Source organism: Hyla sarda, chromosome 7 (genome assembly GCF_029499605.1).
Source record: "Hyla sarda isolate aHylSar1 chromosome 7, aHylSar1.hap1, whole genome shotgun sequence".
Lineage (NCBI taxonomy): Eukaryota > Metazoa > Chordata > Amphibia > Anura > Hylidae > Hyla > Hyla sarda.
The window spans coordinates 189775844-189788292 of NC_079195.1; positions in this window are offsets into that span (position 1 = coordinate 189775844).

The following is a 12449-nucleotide window of genomic DNA, read 5'->3' on the forward strand; positions in this document are numbered from 1 at the left end:
CGAAAATCCACATATGCAAAAATTACCATATGCAAATTTTCGCATATGCGAAAATTCGCACACCAGTCTCACACAGTAGTATTAGAGCCTTCTTTACACCACACAAGATGGAAGCAGAGAGGGATGATCACTGTGATGTTTACTGTGAAAAAATAAATAAAAAATAAAAAAAATAAAACGAATATTCGTAATTACGAATATATAGTGCTATATTCGCGAATATTCGCGAATTCGCGAATATGCGATATTCACGAATAAAATTTGCATTGCGAATATTCGCGAGCAACACTAGTTAAAAGCAGTTATAAAGATTGTCTCTAGCTCTGGAGGACCTGTCTTGTCCTGAATTAAATAGACATCTAAATGATTTGAGTGGACACAGTGTAATGCTTAATCTGCCCTGTGGTGGAGCTGCAGAGAAAATAAATGCTTATTACTGGGGGTCCAAGCAGGAGAAGACCATGTGACTGTCTTATTATCAGGGGAGCCTTCTAAAAACTAGGGATTGTCCAAATTTGAGAACATTAAGAACAGCATTAGGGTAGATTTATTCAAACTGTCTAACCTTTAAATTGTCCTTCATTAAACTTGCCTCTGGCAAGCAATCAGTTAAACTTTTGTATCTTAAGCTGCTCTCAAAAACAAAAGCAACACTCTGAATGATTGTATGAGTAAAAAAGACAATTTGACTTTTAAACAGAGTAGATAAAGCTGTCCAATTGATTTTTAAATTAAAGCAGAGGTCCTCAACCCAGTCCCCAAGGCCCACCAACAGTACATAATTTTAAAAGAGATATCCCTATTTGTAAATTACTTCTATTAAAAAAATCTTAATCCTTTCAGTACTTATGAGCTGATAAAGTTGAGTTGTTCTTTTCTGTCTAAGTGCTCTCTGATGACACGTGTCTCAGGAACCACCCAGTTTAGAAGCAAATCCCCATAGCAAACCTCTTCTACTCTTTGCAGTTCCCGAGACAAGCAGAAATGTCAGCAGAGAGCACTGTTGCCAGACAGAAAACAACAACTCAACTTCAGCAGCTGATAATTATTGAAAGGATTAAGATTTTTTAATAGGAGTAATATACAAATCAGTTTAACTTTCTGGAGCCAGTTGATATATAAAAATATATTTAAAAAAAGTTTTTTCCTGGAATACCCCTTTAAGTTTGACCCTGTTCTATTCCAGTGGAGTAACTGAAAATGGAGGACTGGGCTGGGGACCAATGCACCTAAGGGCCTTTTTAAAGTACATAACATTTTTCAGTTAGTAATCTCCTTAGTCACAGGGAAGCCTAAATGTCAGATTAGCCTATAAATAGTCAACATAACCGTAGATATTAACAATTTCTGGGAATTCCAGACACATTTTTTCTTTTTAGTTAAATTTATGACATCATTTCTAGGCTGAATTACAATTTGTTCACGAGAGAAAATGTTCTATATTTTCCTCCAGGCTGGACAGACATTCAGCTTCAGTGGCTAGAGACATCAAATAGGTTATGGAGCATTAAAATATTGATGGTCTATAGGTCATTTATAAGATTGGCAAGGGTAGTGGAAAGAGTTGTACCTTTTGAATGTTTTGGACCCACTCCAAGTTTACAATTACCGATGCAAAATACTGAACCAAATACTGTTGTGTAAAAGCTGAGGGTGGATACAATCTGGCATCGGTTTGGTATCCTCACCCTGGCGCACCTTAGCAAAGATAATAATGACTGCTTTCGGACTAACAATCACATATTCAGTTTATAATGAAGGAATATGCTACAGAGAACACTGGGACTGTATATATACGAGCCTTGTATAAAATCTGGGCAATGGGGTTTATTTACTAAGAGTGGAATGTAGTTTTCCTTGTGGGTTTTGATTTCCAACAGGAATTTTCCCAAGGTATTTACTAAGGTTTTCCTACATTTTGTACTTTTCCCTACGTTTTGCTTTTTTTTACAACTCTTCTGATCTGTTGGGTTTTCCTCAGCTCAAAAACACCACATTTTCTGTGGAAACCTTAGGAAATATGTTGGGATTTTTCAAAACTGTAGGGACCACACCCACTTTCTCCCATGGCCATGCCCCCTTTTCGGGTTTTTCTTGTAAAATTGAGGGTTTTGTTTTTTTTTTGCTCGCAAATTGTGTTGCATGGAACGTGCAACACAATTTATGTGCAAAACCCGACAAAAAAGAGTCGGGATCACATAGTAAATAAACCCCAATATCGTTTTACCTGAAAGTTTGTAAAATTGTTCAAAGTACTGTAGTAGCAAACATAGAAGAGTGTATGCCTCATGGGAAAGTTCAAAATTGGTCCATTGGTATTGTGTCAGGTTTTGAAAACCATGGCAAAAGATTGAGAAGTTTTTGTTTGACCCTTGGGCCAAACTCCCATTTTCTGAGAAGAGACTTGTCCGAATTCCATCATCAAAAAGAAAAAAAAAAAGGTCCTCATAAAAATGCATTAAAAATAATCTGTGTTGAGATTATCTGGAGTGGAGATAAGTGGACAGATAAAGCTGAGAGAGAGAAGACTAGAGAAGACTTGGTCATGCTAGATTTTAACAGATGGGATATATAACCTTGATTGGGATATGTCACTGGGCATACTGTGTGACCTTTGAAGAGGTTATTCCACAGTGAGGGTGAGGCTGAACCATTATTGTCTGCTCTATATACTGGTGTCATCTTACACTGTAATGATGTACAGATCACTTTTCAGCATCCTACTCCTTATCATTACTGGCAGAACAGAAAGTCTTAACAGTTTTCATTTTCACAATTAGGCCTAAAACTAAGCTAAATAGTAGAGGTGCACCGAAATGGAAATTTCAGAACGAAACGAAACCGAAATAAAAAAAAATGTCCGGCCGAAACCGATACCGAAACCAAAAATGACTTCTCCCCGTCTTCTGGTAAAATGCAGCGCTCCGCTCATTAGATTCCCCCACATTAGGTCGGGAGTTCCCCCACATTAATAGGCAGCTCCCCCACAATAGTAGGCAGCTCCCCCACAATAGTGGGCAGCTCCCCCACATTAGGTCAGCATTTCCCCCACAATATTAGGCAGTTCCCCCACAATATTGGGCAGCTCCCCCACAATAGTAGGCAGCTCCCCCCACATTAGGTCAACAGTTCCCCCACAATAGTAGGCAGTTCCCCCACAATATTAGGCAGCTCCCCACAACAATATTAGGCAGCTCCCCCCACATTTGTAGGCAGCTCCCCCCCCCACAATATTAGGCAGCTCCCCCCCCCACAATATTGGGCAGCTCCCCCCCAACAATATTAGGCAGCTCCCCCCACAATATTAGGCAGCTCCCCCCCACAATATCAGGCAGCTCCCCCCACAATATTAGGCAGCTCCCCCCACAATATTAGGCAGCTCCCCCCACAATATTAGGCAGCTCCCCCCCAACAATATTAGGCAGCTCCCCCCCAACAATATTAGGCAGCTCCCCCCCAACAATATTAGGCAGCTCCCCCCCAACAATATTAGGCAGTTCCCCCACAATATTAGGCAGCTCCCCCACAATAGTAGGCAGCTCCCCCCACATTTGTAGACAGCTCCCCCCAACAATATTAGGCAGTTCCCCCACAATATTAGGCAGCTCCCCCACAATAGTAGGCAGCTCCCCCCCCCCACATTAGGTCAGCAGTTCCCCCACAATAGTAGGCAGTTCCCCCACAATATTAGGCAGCTCCCCACAACAATATTAGGCAGCTCCCCACAACAATATTAGGCATCTCCCCCCACATTTGTAGGCAGCTCCTTCCCCCCACAATATTAGGCAGCCCCCCCCCACAATATTAGGCAGTTCCCCCCCAACAATATTAGGCAGCTCCCCCCAACAATATTAGGCAGTTCCTCCACAATATTAGGCAGCTCCCCCACAATAGTAGGCAGCTCCCCCCCCACATTAGGTCAGCAGTTCCCCCACAATATTAGGCAGCTCCCCACAGCAATATTAGGCAGCTCCCCACAACAATATTAGGCAGCTCCCCCCACATTTGTAGGCAGCTCCCCCCCCCCACAATATTAGGCAGCTCCCCCCACAATATTAGGCAGCTCCCCCCACAATATTAGGCAGCTCCCCCCACAATATTAGGCAGTTCCCCCCAAACAATATTAGGCAGCTCCCCCCCCAACAATATTAGGCAGCTCCCCCCCCAACAAAATTAGGCAGCTCCCCCCCAACAATATTAGGCAGCTCCCCCACAATAGTAGGCAGCTTCCCTCCACCCCACAGACATACAGCTGTATGTCTGTACTGCTGCCCCCACAGTGTTCCGGTCACCGCTCCTCCGGCCCGGGGTCACATCTACTGCTATGGCCCATGGACCATAGCAGTAGGTGCCGGGACCGGGGGAGCGGTGACCGGAACACTGAAGAAGATGACGCGGTCACTTACCAGGCGTGCGTTCTCCTGTGACGATCCTGCGGTCCTCCTGCGGTCCTCCTGCGTCTCTATGGTTGTACGCACGGGACGTCAGTGACGTCCCGTGCGTACGACCATAGAGGCGGAGAAGCGAAGGACCGAAGGAGGATCGCAGGAGGACGCCGGGGAATGGTGAGTGACCGGCGGACATCCTTATGTGCCGAAAAGATTTTTCGGGACACAGGGATGTCCGGGATAGGATTAGGAATACTTCTTTTTATGTGCCCGGGCCGGCTCCCGTGTGTGGCTGCAGGCGGGGGCCGACCAGAGCATATAAAATCTAATACTGTATACTAAAAACCAGGGGGCCTCCAGCTGTTGTGAAACTACAACTCCCAGCATGCCCGGACAGACTTTGCCGGTCCGGGCATGCTGGGAGTTGTAGTTTCACAACAGCTGGAGGCCCCCTGGTTTTTAGTATACAGTATTAGGTTTTATATGCGCTGGCCGGCCCCCGCCTGCAGCCAAACACGGGAGCCGGCCGGGGCAAATAAAAAGAAGTATTCCTATCCCGGAGAGCGCGCCCCCCCAGATGTTGTGCCCGGCCCCCCCTGCACCCCCCACGAGTGCCTCTGCCACTGGCAGTGTTTGCAACTTGTGCTGTGGGCGGGCAGGGGAGGTGGGTCATTATCGGCACATTTTTTGTTGTTTCGGTATTACCCCGAAACAGCTATTTTCGGCCAATATGTATCGGCCGCCGATATATCGGTGCATCCCTACTAAATAGGCTTAAAATGAAAACTTGATTTAAACAATAGGTCATCTTCTGATGACATATTCCATTTAAGGATAAGGAAATTTGCTCTCAAATACATAAGTTAAGTTAAGTTACAATATTAATGGTTCCAGGACGACCATTGTATGTTGTAACCATTGTATGTTGAGATCATAAATCTATGGAGGATGAAAATTGGTTCTGAAGCCCCTAAAATGTCATCCAAAAATAGAAAAAAGTGAGGATTAAAGAATAATAAGTAGATAACTAATACAGAGAAAGCAAATGTAGAGGACAGGAGCTTCTGCCCCTTTCAGACAAAATCGCGAAGTTATTAATGTTGTTTTGTTCTTTTTGTATGTTTTTCATTTTAATTCTGTTCTAGGAAAACCTATTGGGGGGAATTAATCAAGGGATTTACACAGGATTTTTGGTGTATATTTGGCGCAAAAAAGTCGCATGTGCAACTTTTGTGCTACTTTTAGTGATACGCCGGGCTGCACGATTTCTCACAATCCAGCTGTTTTACACGAGTAGGCAGGGATTTACTAACTGCGACTTTTGATAAAAAGTCACACAAAAAGTCGCAAGCGGCCTTAAAAGTCGCAAATCTACACCCCAAAAAAGTTGGCTTACAAAAAGTCTTGTAAAGTCCTGCCCGCATCTAACACTCGCTGCCAGCCCGCATCTATCACCTGTCGCCCGCATCTATCACTGGCTGCCCACATATATCACCCGCCACCTGCTGTTGTAAGACTACAACTCCCAGCATGCCCTTACAGTAAGGACATGCTGGGAGTTGTTGTCTTGCAGTAGCTAGCTGGCGGGTGGTATATACAGGCGGCGGGTGGTATGTGGGGGCAGGGGCGCATGGTGGTGGCATACTGGGTGTATGCGGGGGGGGGGGGGGGGTAGCGGGTGATAGACGTAGGCGGGCAGTGTGGAGCCGGCCAGCCGGGAACCATGAATATAATATTACGGCATTGTCATTTTATACCCGCTGCACCCCACATACGCCCATCGCCCGCGGTATGCCACCAAATCCCCCCCATATACCACCAGCCACCCGCGCACCACACAACTACAACTCCCAGCATGTCCTTGCTGTAAGCTTCCCTGTCACCCACCTGAACATTTCCCACCAGCCTGTGCCTCACAACTACAACTCCGAGCATGCCTTTACAGTGAGGACATGCTGGGAGCTGTAGTCATGTGGTGCAGGCAGGTGGGAGATAAGCGGGCTACCCTGGCTGTTGCTAAACCACAACTTGTTGTAGTTGTAGTTTAGGAACAGGGTGCCTCCAGCTGTTGCTAAACTGGAGGCTTGCTGTTGCTAAATTACAATTCCTGTCATGGCATGGGGGTTGTACTTTAGCAACTGCTGGAGGCACAATAAATGTATTAACATATTTTTCATGTTCTTTTATTCTCATTTTAGATCTGTGTATGCAGAGGACGTTTTTTGTTTGTTTAATATTGATAAAATGATAAATGAGGGCATGTGGAGGAGGGTTTTTTGGAATAAAATTTATTTTAAACGTGTGTTTTTTTTTTTTTTTTTAGCTTTCTTAACAGGATTAGTAGTGAAAGCTGTTTAACAGACGGAATCCATTACTAAGCTGGGGCTTAGCGTTAGACACAAAAACAGCTAGTGCAAACCTTCAATTATTACCCTGGTACCCAATGCCACAGGGGTCCCGGGAAGAGCTGGTACCAACAGGCCTGGAGCGTCAAAAATGGTGCTCCTGGGTCTAGGCGGTAACAGGCTGGCATTATTTAGGCTGGGGAGGGCCAGTAACAATGGTCCTCGCCCACCCTGATAACATCACGCTATTGCTGCTTGGTTGGTACCGTATATACTCGAGTATAAGCCGACCCGAGTATAAGCCGAGACCCCTAATTTCAACCCAAAATCCCAGGAAAAGTTATTGACTCGAGTATAAGCCTAGGGTGGGAAATACCTCATCCCCCCCTGTCATCATCCAGACCCGTCATTAACATCCTCATCATCATCCCCTTGTCATCATCCCACACATCCCCCCTTCATCATCCCCTTGTCATCATCCCACACATCCCCTTATCATCCCACACATCCCCCCTTCATCATCCCCTTGTCATCATCCCACACATCCCCTTATCATCCCACACATCCCCCCTTCATCATCCCCTTGTCATCATCCCACACATCCCCCCTTCATCATCCCCTTGTCATCATCCCACACATCCCCCCTTCATCATCCCCTTGTCATCATCCCACATATCCCCTTATCCCACACATCCCCCCTTCATCATCCCCTTGTCATCATCCCACACATCCCCTTATCCCACACATCCCCCCTTCATCATCCCCTTGTCATCATCCCACACATCCCCCCTTCATCATCCCCTTGTCATCATCCCACACATCCCCTTATCATCCCACACATCCCCCCTTCATCATCCCCTTGTCATCATCCCACACATCCCCTTATCATCCCACACATCCCCCCTTCATCATCCCCTTGTAATCATCCCACACCCCCCCCCTTCATCATCCCCACCCCCCTTCATCATCCCCACACCCCCCCCCCTTCATCCTCCTCTTCTCATCATTCGCCCTCAGTGGTCTTCAACCTGCGGACCTCCAGAGGTTTCAAAACTACAACTCCCAGCAAGCCCGGGCAGCCATCGGCTGTCCGGGCTTGCTGGGAGTTGTAGTTTTGAAACCTCCGGAGGTCCGCAGGTTGAAGACCACTGCGGCCTTCAACATGCGGACCTCCAGAGGTTTCAAAACTACAACTCCCAGCAAGCCCGGGCAGCCATCGGCTGTCCGGGCTTGCTGGGAGTTGTAGTTTTGAAACCTCCGGAGGTCCGCAGGTTGAAGACCACTGCGGCCTTCAACATGCGGACCTCCAGAGGTTTCAAAACTACAACTCCCAGCAAGCCCGGGCAGCCATCGGCTGTCCGGGCTTGCTGGGAGTTGTAGTTTTGAAACCTCCGGAGGTCCGCAGGTTGAAGACCACTGCGGCCTTCAACATCATCCAGCCCCCTCTCACCCCCTTTAGTTCTGAGTACTCACCTCCGCTCGGCGCTGGTCCGGTCCTGCAGGGCTGTCCGGTAAGGAGGTGGTCCGGTGAGGAGGTGGTCCGGGCTGCTATCTTCACCGGGGGCGCCTCTTCTCCGCGCTTCCGGCCCGGAATAGAGCCGTTGCCTAGACAACGACGCATCTGCATCGTTGTCAAGGCAACGTGACTATTCTGAGGCCGGGCCCGAAGCGCTTAGAAGAGGCCTCCCCGGTGAAGATAGCAGCCCGGACCACCTCCTCACCGGACCACCTCCTTACCGGACAGCCCTGCAGGACCGGACCAGCGCCGAGCGGAGGTGAGTACTCAGAACTAAAGGGGGTGAGAGGGGGCTGGATGATGTTGAAGGCCGCAGTGGTCTTCAACCTGCGGACCTCCGGAGGTTTCAAAACTACAACTCCCAGCAAGCCCGGACAGCCGATGGCTGCCCTGGCTTGCTGGGAGTTGTAGTTTTGAAACCTCTGGAAGTCCGCAGGTTGAAGACCACTGCGGGTGGGGGAGTTCACTCGAGTATAAGCCGAGGGGGGTGTTTTCAGCACGTGCTGAAAAACTCGGCTTATACTCGAGTATATACGGTATCTGACTGAGAATGAAAATACTGGGAACTCTATGCGTGTTTTTTTATTTTATATTATTTAATTATTTATGCAAAAACGTGTGGTTCCCGTATTTTCATTCTCAGCACAATACCAACCAAGCAGCAACAGCCTGGCGTTACCAGGGTGGGGGAGGACCATTCTTACTGGCCCTCCCCAGCCTAAATAATGCCAGCCTGTTACTGCCTAGGCCCAGAAGCGCCATTTCTGATGCTCCAGGCCTGTTGGTACTGGCTCTTCCTGGCACCCCTGTGGCATTTGGTACCAGGGTAATAATTGGGGGTTTTCACTAGCTGTTTTTGTGGCTAACACTAAGCCCCGGCTTAGTAATGGATTCTGTCTATTAGACAGCTTCCACTACTTTCCTTTTAAGAAAACTTAAAAAAAATAAAACACACGTTTAAAAGAAATTTTATTCCAAAACACTCCCCCACAAGCCCTCATTAACCATTTTATTAATATTAAACAAAAAAATGCTGGTCACCGTAGTCCAAAGTAGTCCTTTGCATACACGGAACTGAAATGAGTAAAAAAGCATACAAAAAAATGGTTAGTACATTTAGGGGAAAAAAGTGGTAAAAAAAATTAAATAAATACATATATTTTGCTCATTTTTGTCACAAAATGCGGCTTTAGAGCAGAAAAGTCACAGAGTAGAAAAGGTGGTGTTACAAAGTGGTGTTCTGAAGTCATTTCTTGGTTTATGCTTATGTGTGCTAAAAAATTGATTTTGCTAATGTATGTCAAATTTATCAACCCCCCTATGATAGTATGATAAATGTGTCACACATAAAAAACCTTGATAAATCTGTCACATGTAAGAAACTTACACCATGGAAAACAGTGTATGTAAGTTGTGTACGTAAGCACAGCTTGATGAATTCCCCCCCATTAAATTTACTTAATTTATCCCAAACTAAGCCAGATGACTATGTTGTGGGTGCCGTGGATTTGTAAGCAGGAACTTTCTCTGAATCATATGTACCAGTTGTACAAACAGTACAAGCTCCATCCATTACATAGCAAAGTTGTGAAATACAATCCTGAGGAAAGAGCATTAGTGATGTAAAATGACATCTGGGTCATATGGGTCAGGATTAAAATAAAATGAGTTAAGGGGTGCGTCCACCCATAGGAACTTGTAAAATTAAACATTTTCTTGAGAAGTCTAATGTCTAGACTAGACTTACTCTTTAAACTAATCCTTGCAACATTCAATGGGCACTGTTAAAGGAAAAAACCTTTGATATGTCATAGAGACATAGTGGGTCATGTATCACGGTCTACCACTTTTGGTGTTTTACACCAAGGTGGTGGACCATGGTTTTTGCGAGGGAAGCTGGCTGGCATGTATCCAGACCCTATGCCTCTTAATACATGCTGACTTAAGCTAACACTGACTTTTGGATGTGCTGCTGGTGATCCAAATACACATCACTGGATAGTTTCTCCCACTGCTTACCTGAGTGCTCTGCTCTGGCTCAGCACTGAAGGGATTGTGGTGAGCCACTAGGGTGAGTGGCAGGGCCATGGGTGTTGTGGTGATGAGTGTTGGGATCAGATGTTATTAACCCCGGGGGTCGGATGGTATTAACCCCTTTATGTTTGTGGCACCAGTGTGGTTTTCGGGTTCTGGAACACCACACTTCCGGATTCTCCGCTATCCCATGGGCTAATAGTGAATAAAGAGTCCACAACCAGTTGAGGGTAAACGTACGCTTTACTGAATAGAAGACGGGTGTAATTATCTTCACAGCTATGGCCAGAATTCCCAGAGAGGTGACCAGTACCCAGAGGACCTTGCAGCTTGCTGGGCCAATACTTGTAATAAACTAGACTTTGACTTGTAATTTAGACTTGACTGGTACTATGTGCAGGACTTGACTAACTTTAGTGACAGCAGACATAGACTTGTAGACTTACTGGAGAGTTGTAGCTTTGGGGTACTCCAGATGCTCAACACTTGTCCTTGAGATCTCTGGTAGCTGTTTCAGCAAAGACTTAGATGTTACACTCAGAAGAGTCTGAGGAAAAAAGAGCTAATTAAAGATGGCCATCCCTTTATATAGTGGGGGGGGGGGGGGGGGCTGAACTAAAGCCCATTGGTCAAGCTGTGGGTCATAGGTTAAAGCTGGTGCTCTCTGGGAGTACATATTGTAACTAATCATATAACATAACATGTGATAGGATTACTCACACAGGTCCTTTACACTATCTAGACATAAAGATCCGGTCTATGCTCTCAAAGATACACATACCACATTTATTAAATTAACAGAAGAACAAGGGGAGTCCCTGTAGGGGAGCACCCAGGTCACTGAGGGACTCAACCTGACAGGGCCTACAGGTAGTACAGTACCACGTACCTGTAGTGGGACATCACAGGGTTAACTGGGGATACTGAGCATCCCATGTTAGCCCCTTCTGGTGTATACAGTATACAGTCATCTATATAAATGGCTGTATTCAGGACCCATACACTTACCTGTCTGGGTTCCTGTACAAGGCCTTCTTGCTTTTCTGGATCTGCCTCTAATTATGTCATGTCACTAGAGGTAGAACTACAAAAGAAGATCATGTACAGGAACCCGGATGTGTAAGTGATGCTGTGTTCGCACTCAGCTTTTTAAACAATTTTTGTAATTTATTTTTTTTAAAGGCAGGTTAAGAAAGATGGTGAACCTCTTGCTCCGCTGGGCCCACAGATGTATATTAGGGATGGTGGTGCCGCTGCGGTGTTGGATACAGTTGTGTTTTAGACAGTTGTATAAAGCACATAGAGCATTTTTAATTCCAGCACCAGCAGGATGCAGGCTTTTACACGAGCTCCTGGCTGGCATGGGCTGCCTGACTTTATGTGCGAATTTTAAAGCACTTTTCAAAAGTCGTACCTAATACAAATGAAAAATAAATAATGCACCAGAATGACAATATCCCCTCCTAGCATATTCCCTGCTCAGTAGATTTAGTGGCAAAAATAGCCACCTTAGCCATCAATTCCACTTTGATACTAGCAGTGCATGAGGTGCACCGCATCGGTGTAGGATATTAGCTTATTCTGGAGCTTAATACATGACCCCAATAGAGTTTTACACAGTTTGTGTCTGAGCCAGGAGAAGTGCGTGCTTACCACATTCTCTCCTGGTTCTGTGTCATGTGACCAGGATGGAATCATAATGTGAGTCTATGAGGCCGCCCAGGGCACAGAAGGGTTAGACAAGCTCTTGGTCACATGCCTTTCTCCCTGCTCGTACTGGTCATCAGTAGGGGCCTGAACACTCAGATCCCAACTGATAAAAACTTTAAGCATGTCCCTAGAACATAGGAAACATTTTTCTCATTGACAAATATGCTTTGAAGGGAACTGGTCTCATTGAGCATAAAATCCAACCTAAAGCAGGAAGAGCCCCATAAGCCCCGTAACGTGACCAGGAGATGGGGCAGAAGTTAAGCTGCAGTCCGGGGTTCGCATGCGGGTGCATCCGACAATGCGAACCGCGGCACTGCTGGCAGCGAGGGGTAGAGACCTAACAGTACCCCCCCTTGGGTCTCCCCCTCTTTTTGGGTCTTAAAAAGTTCTGAAGTAAGTCACGGTCCAGAATATTCTTTTCTGGCTCCAAAGATCTCTCCTCCGGACCAAAAC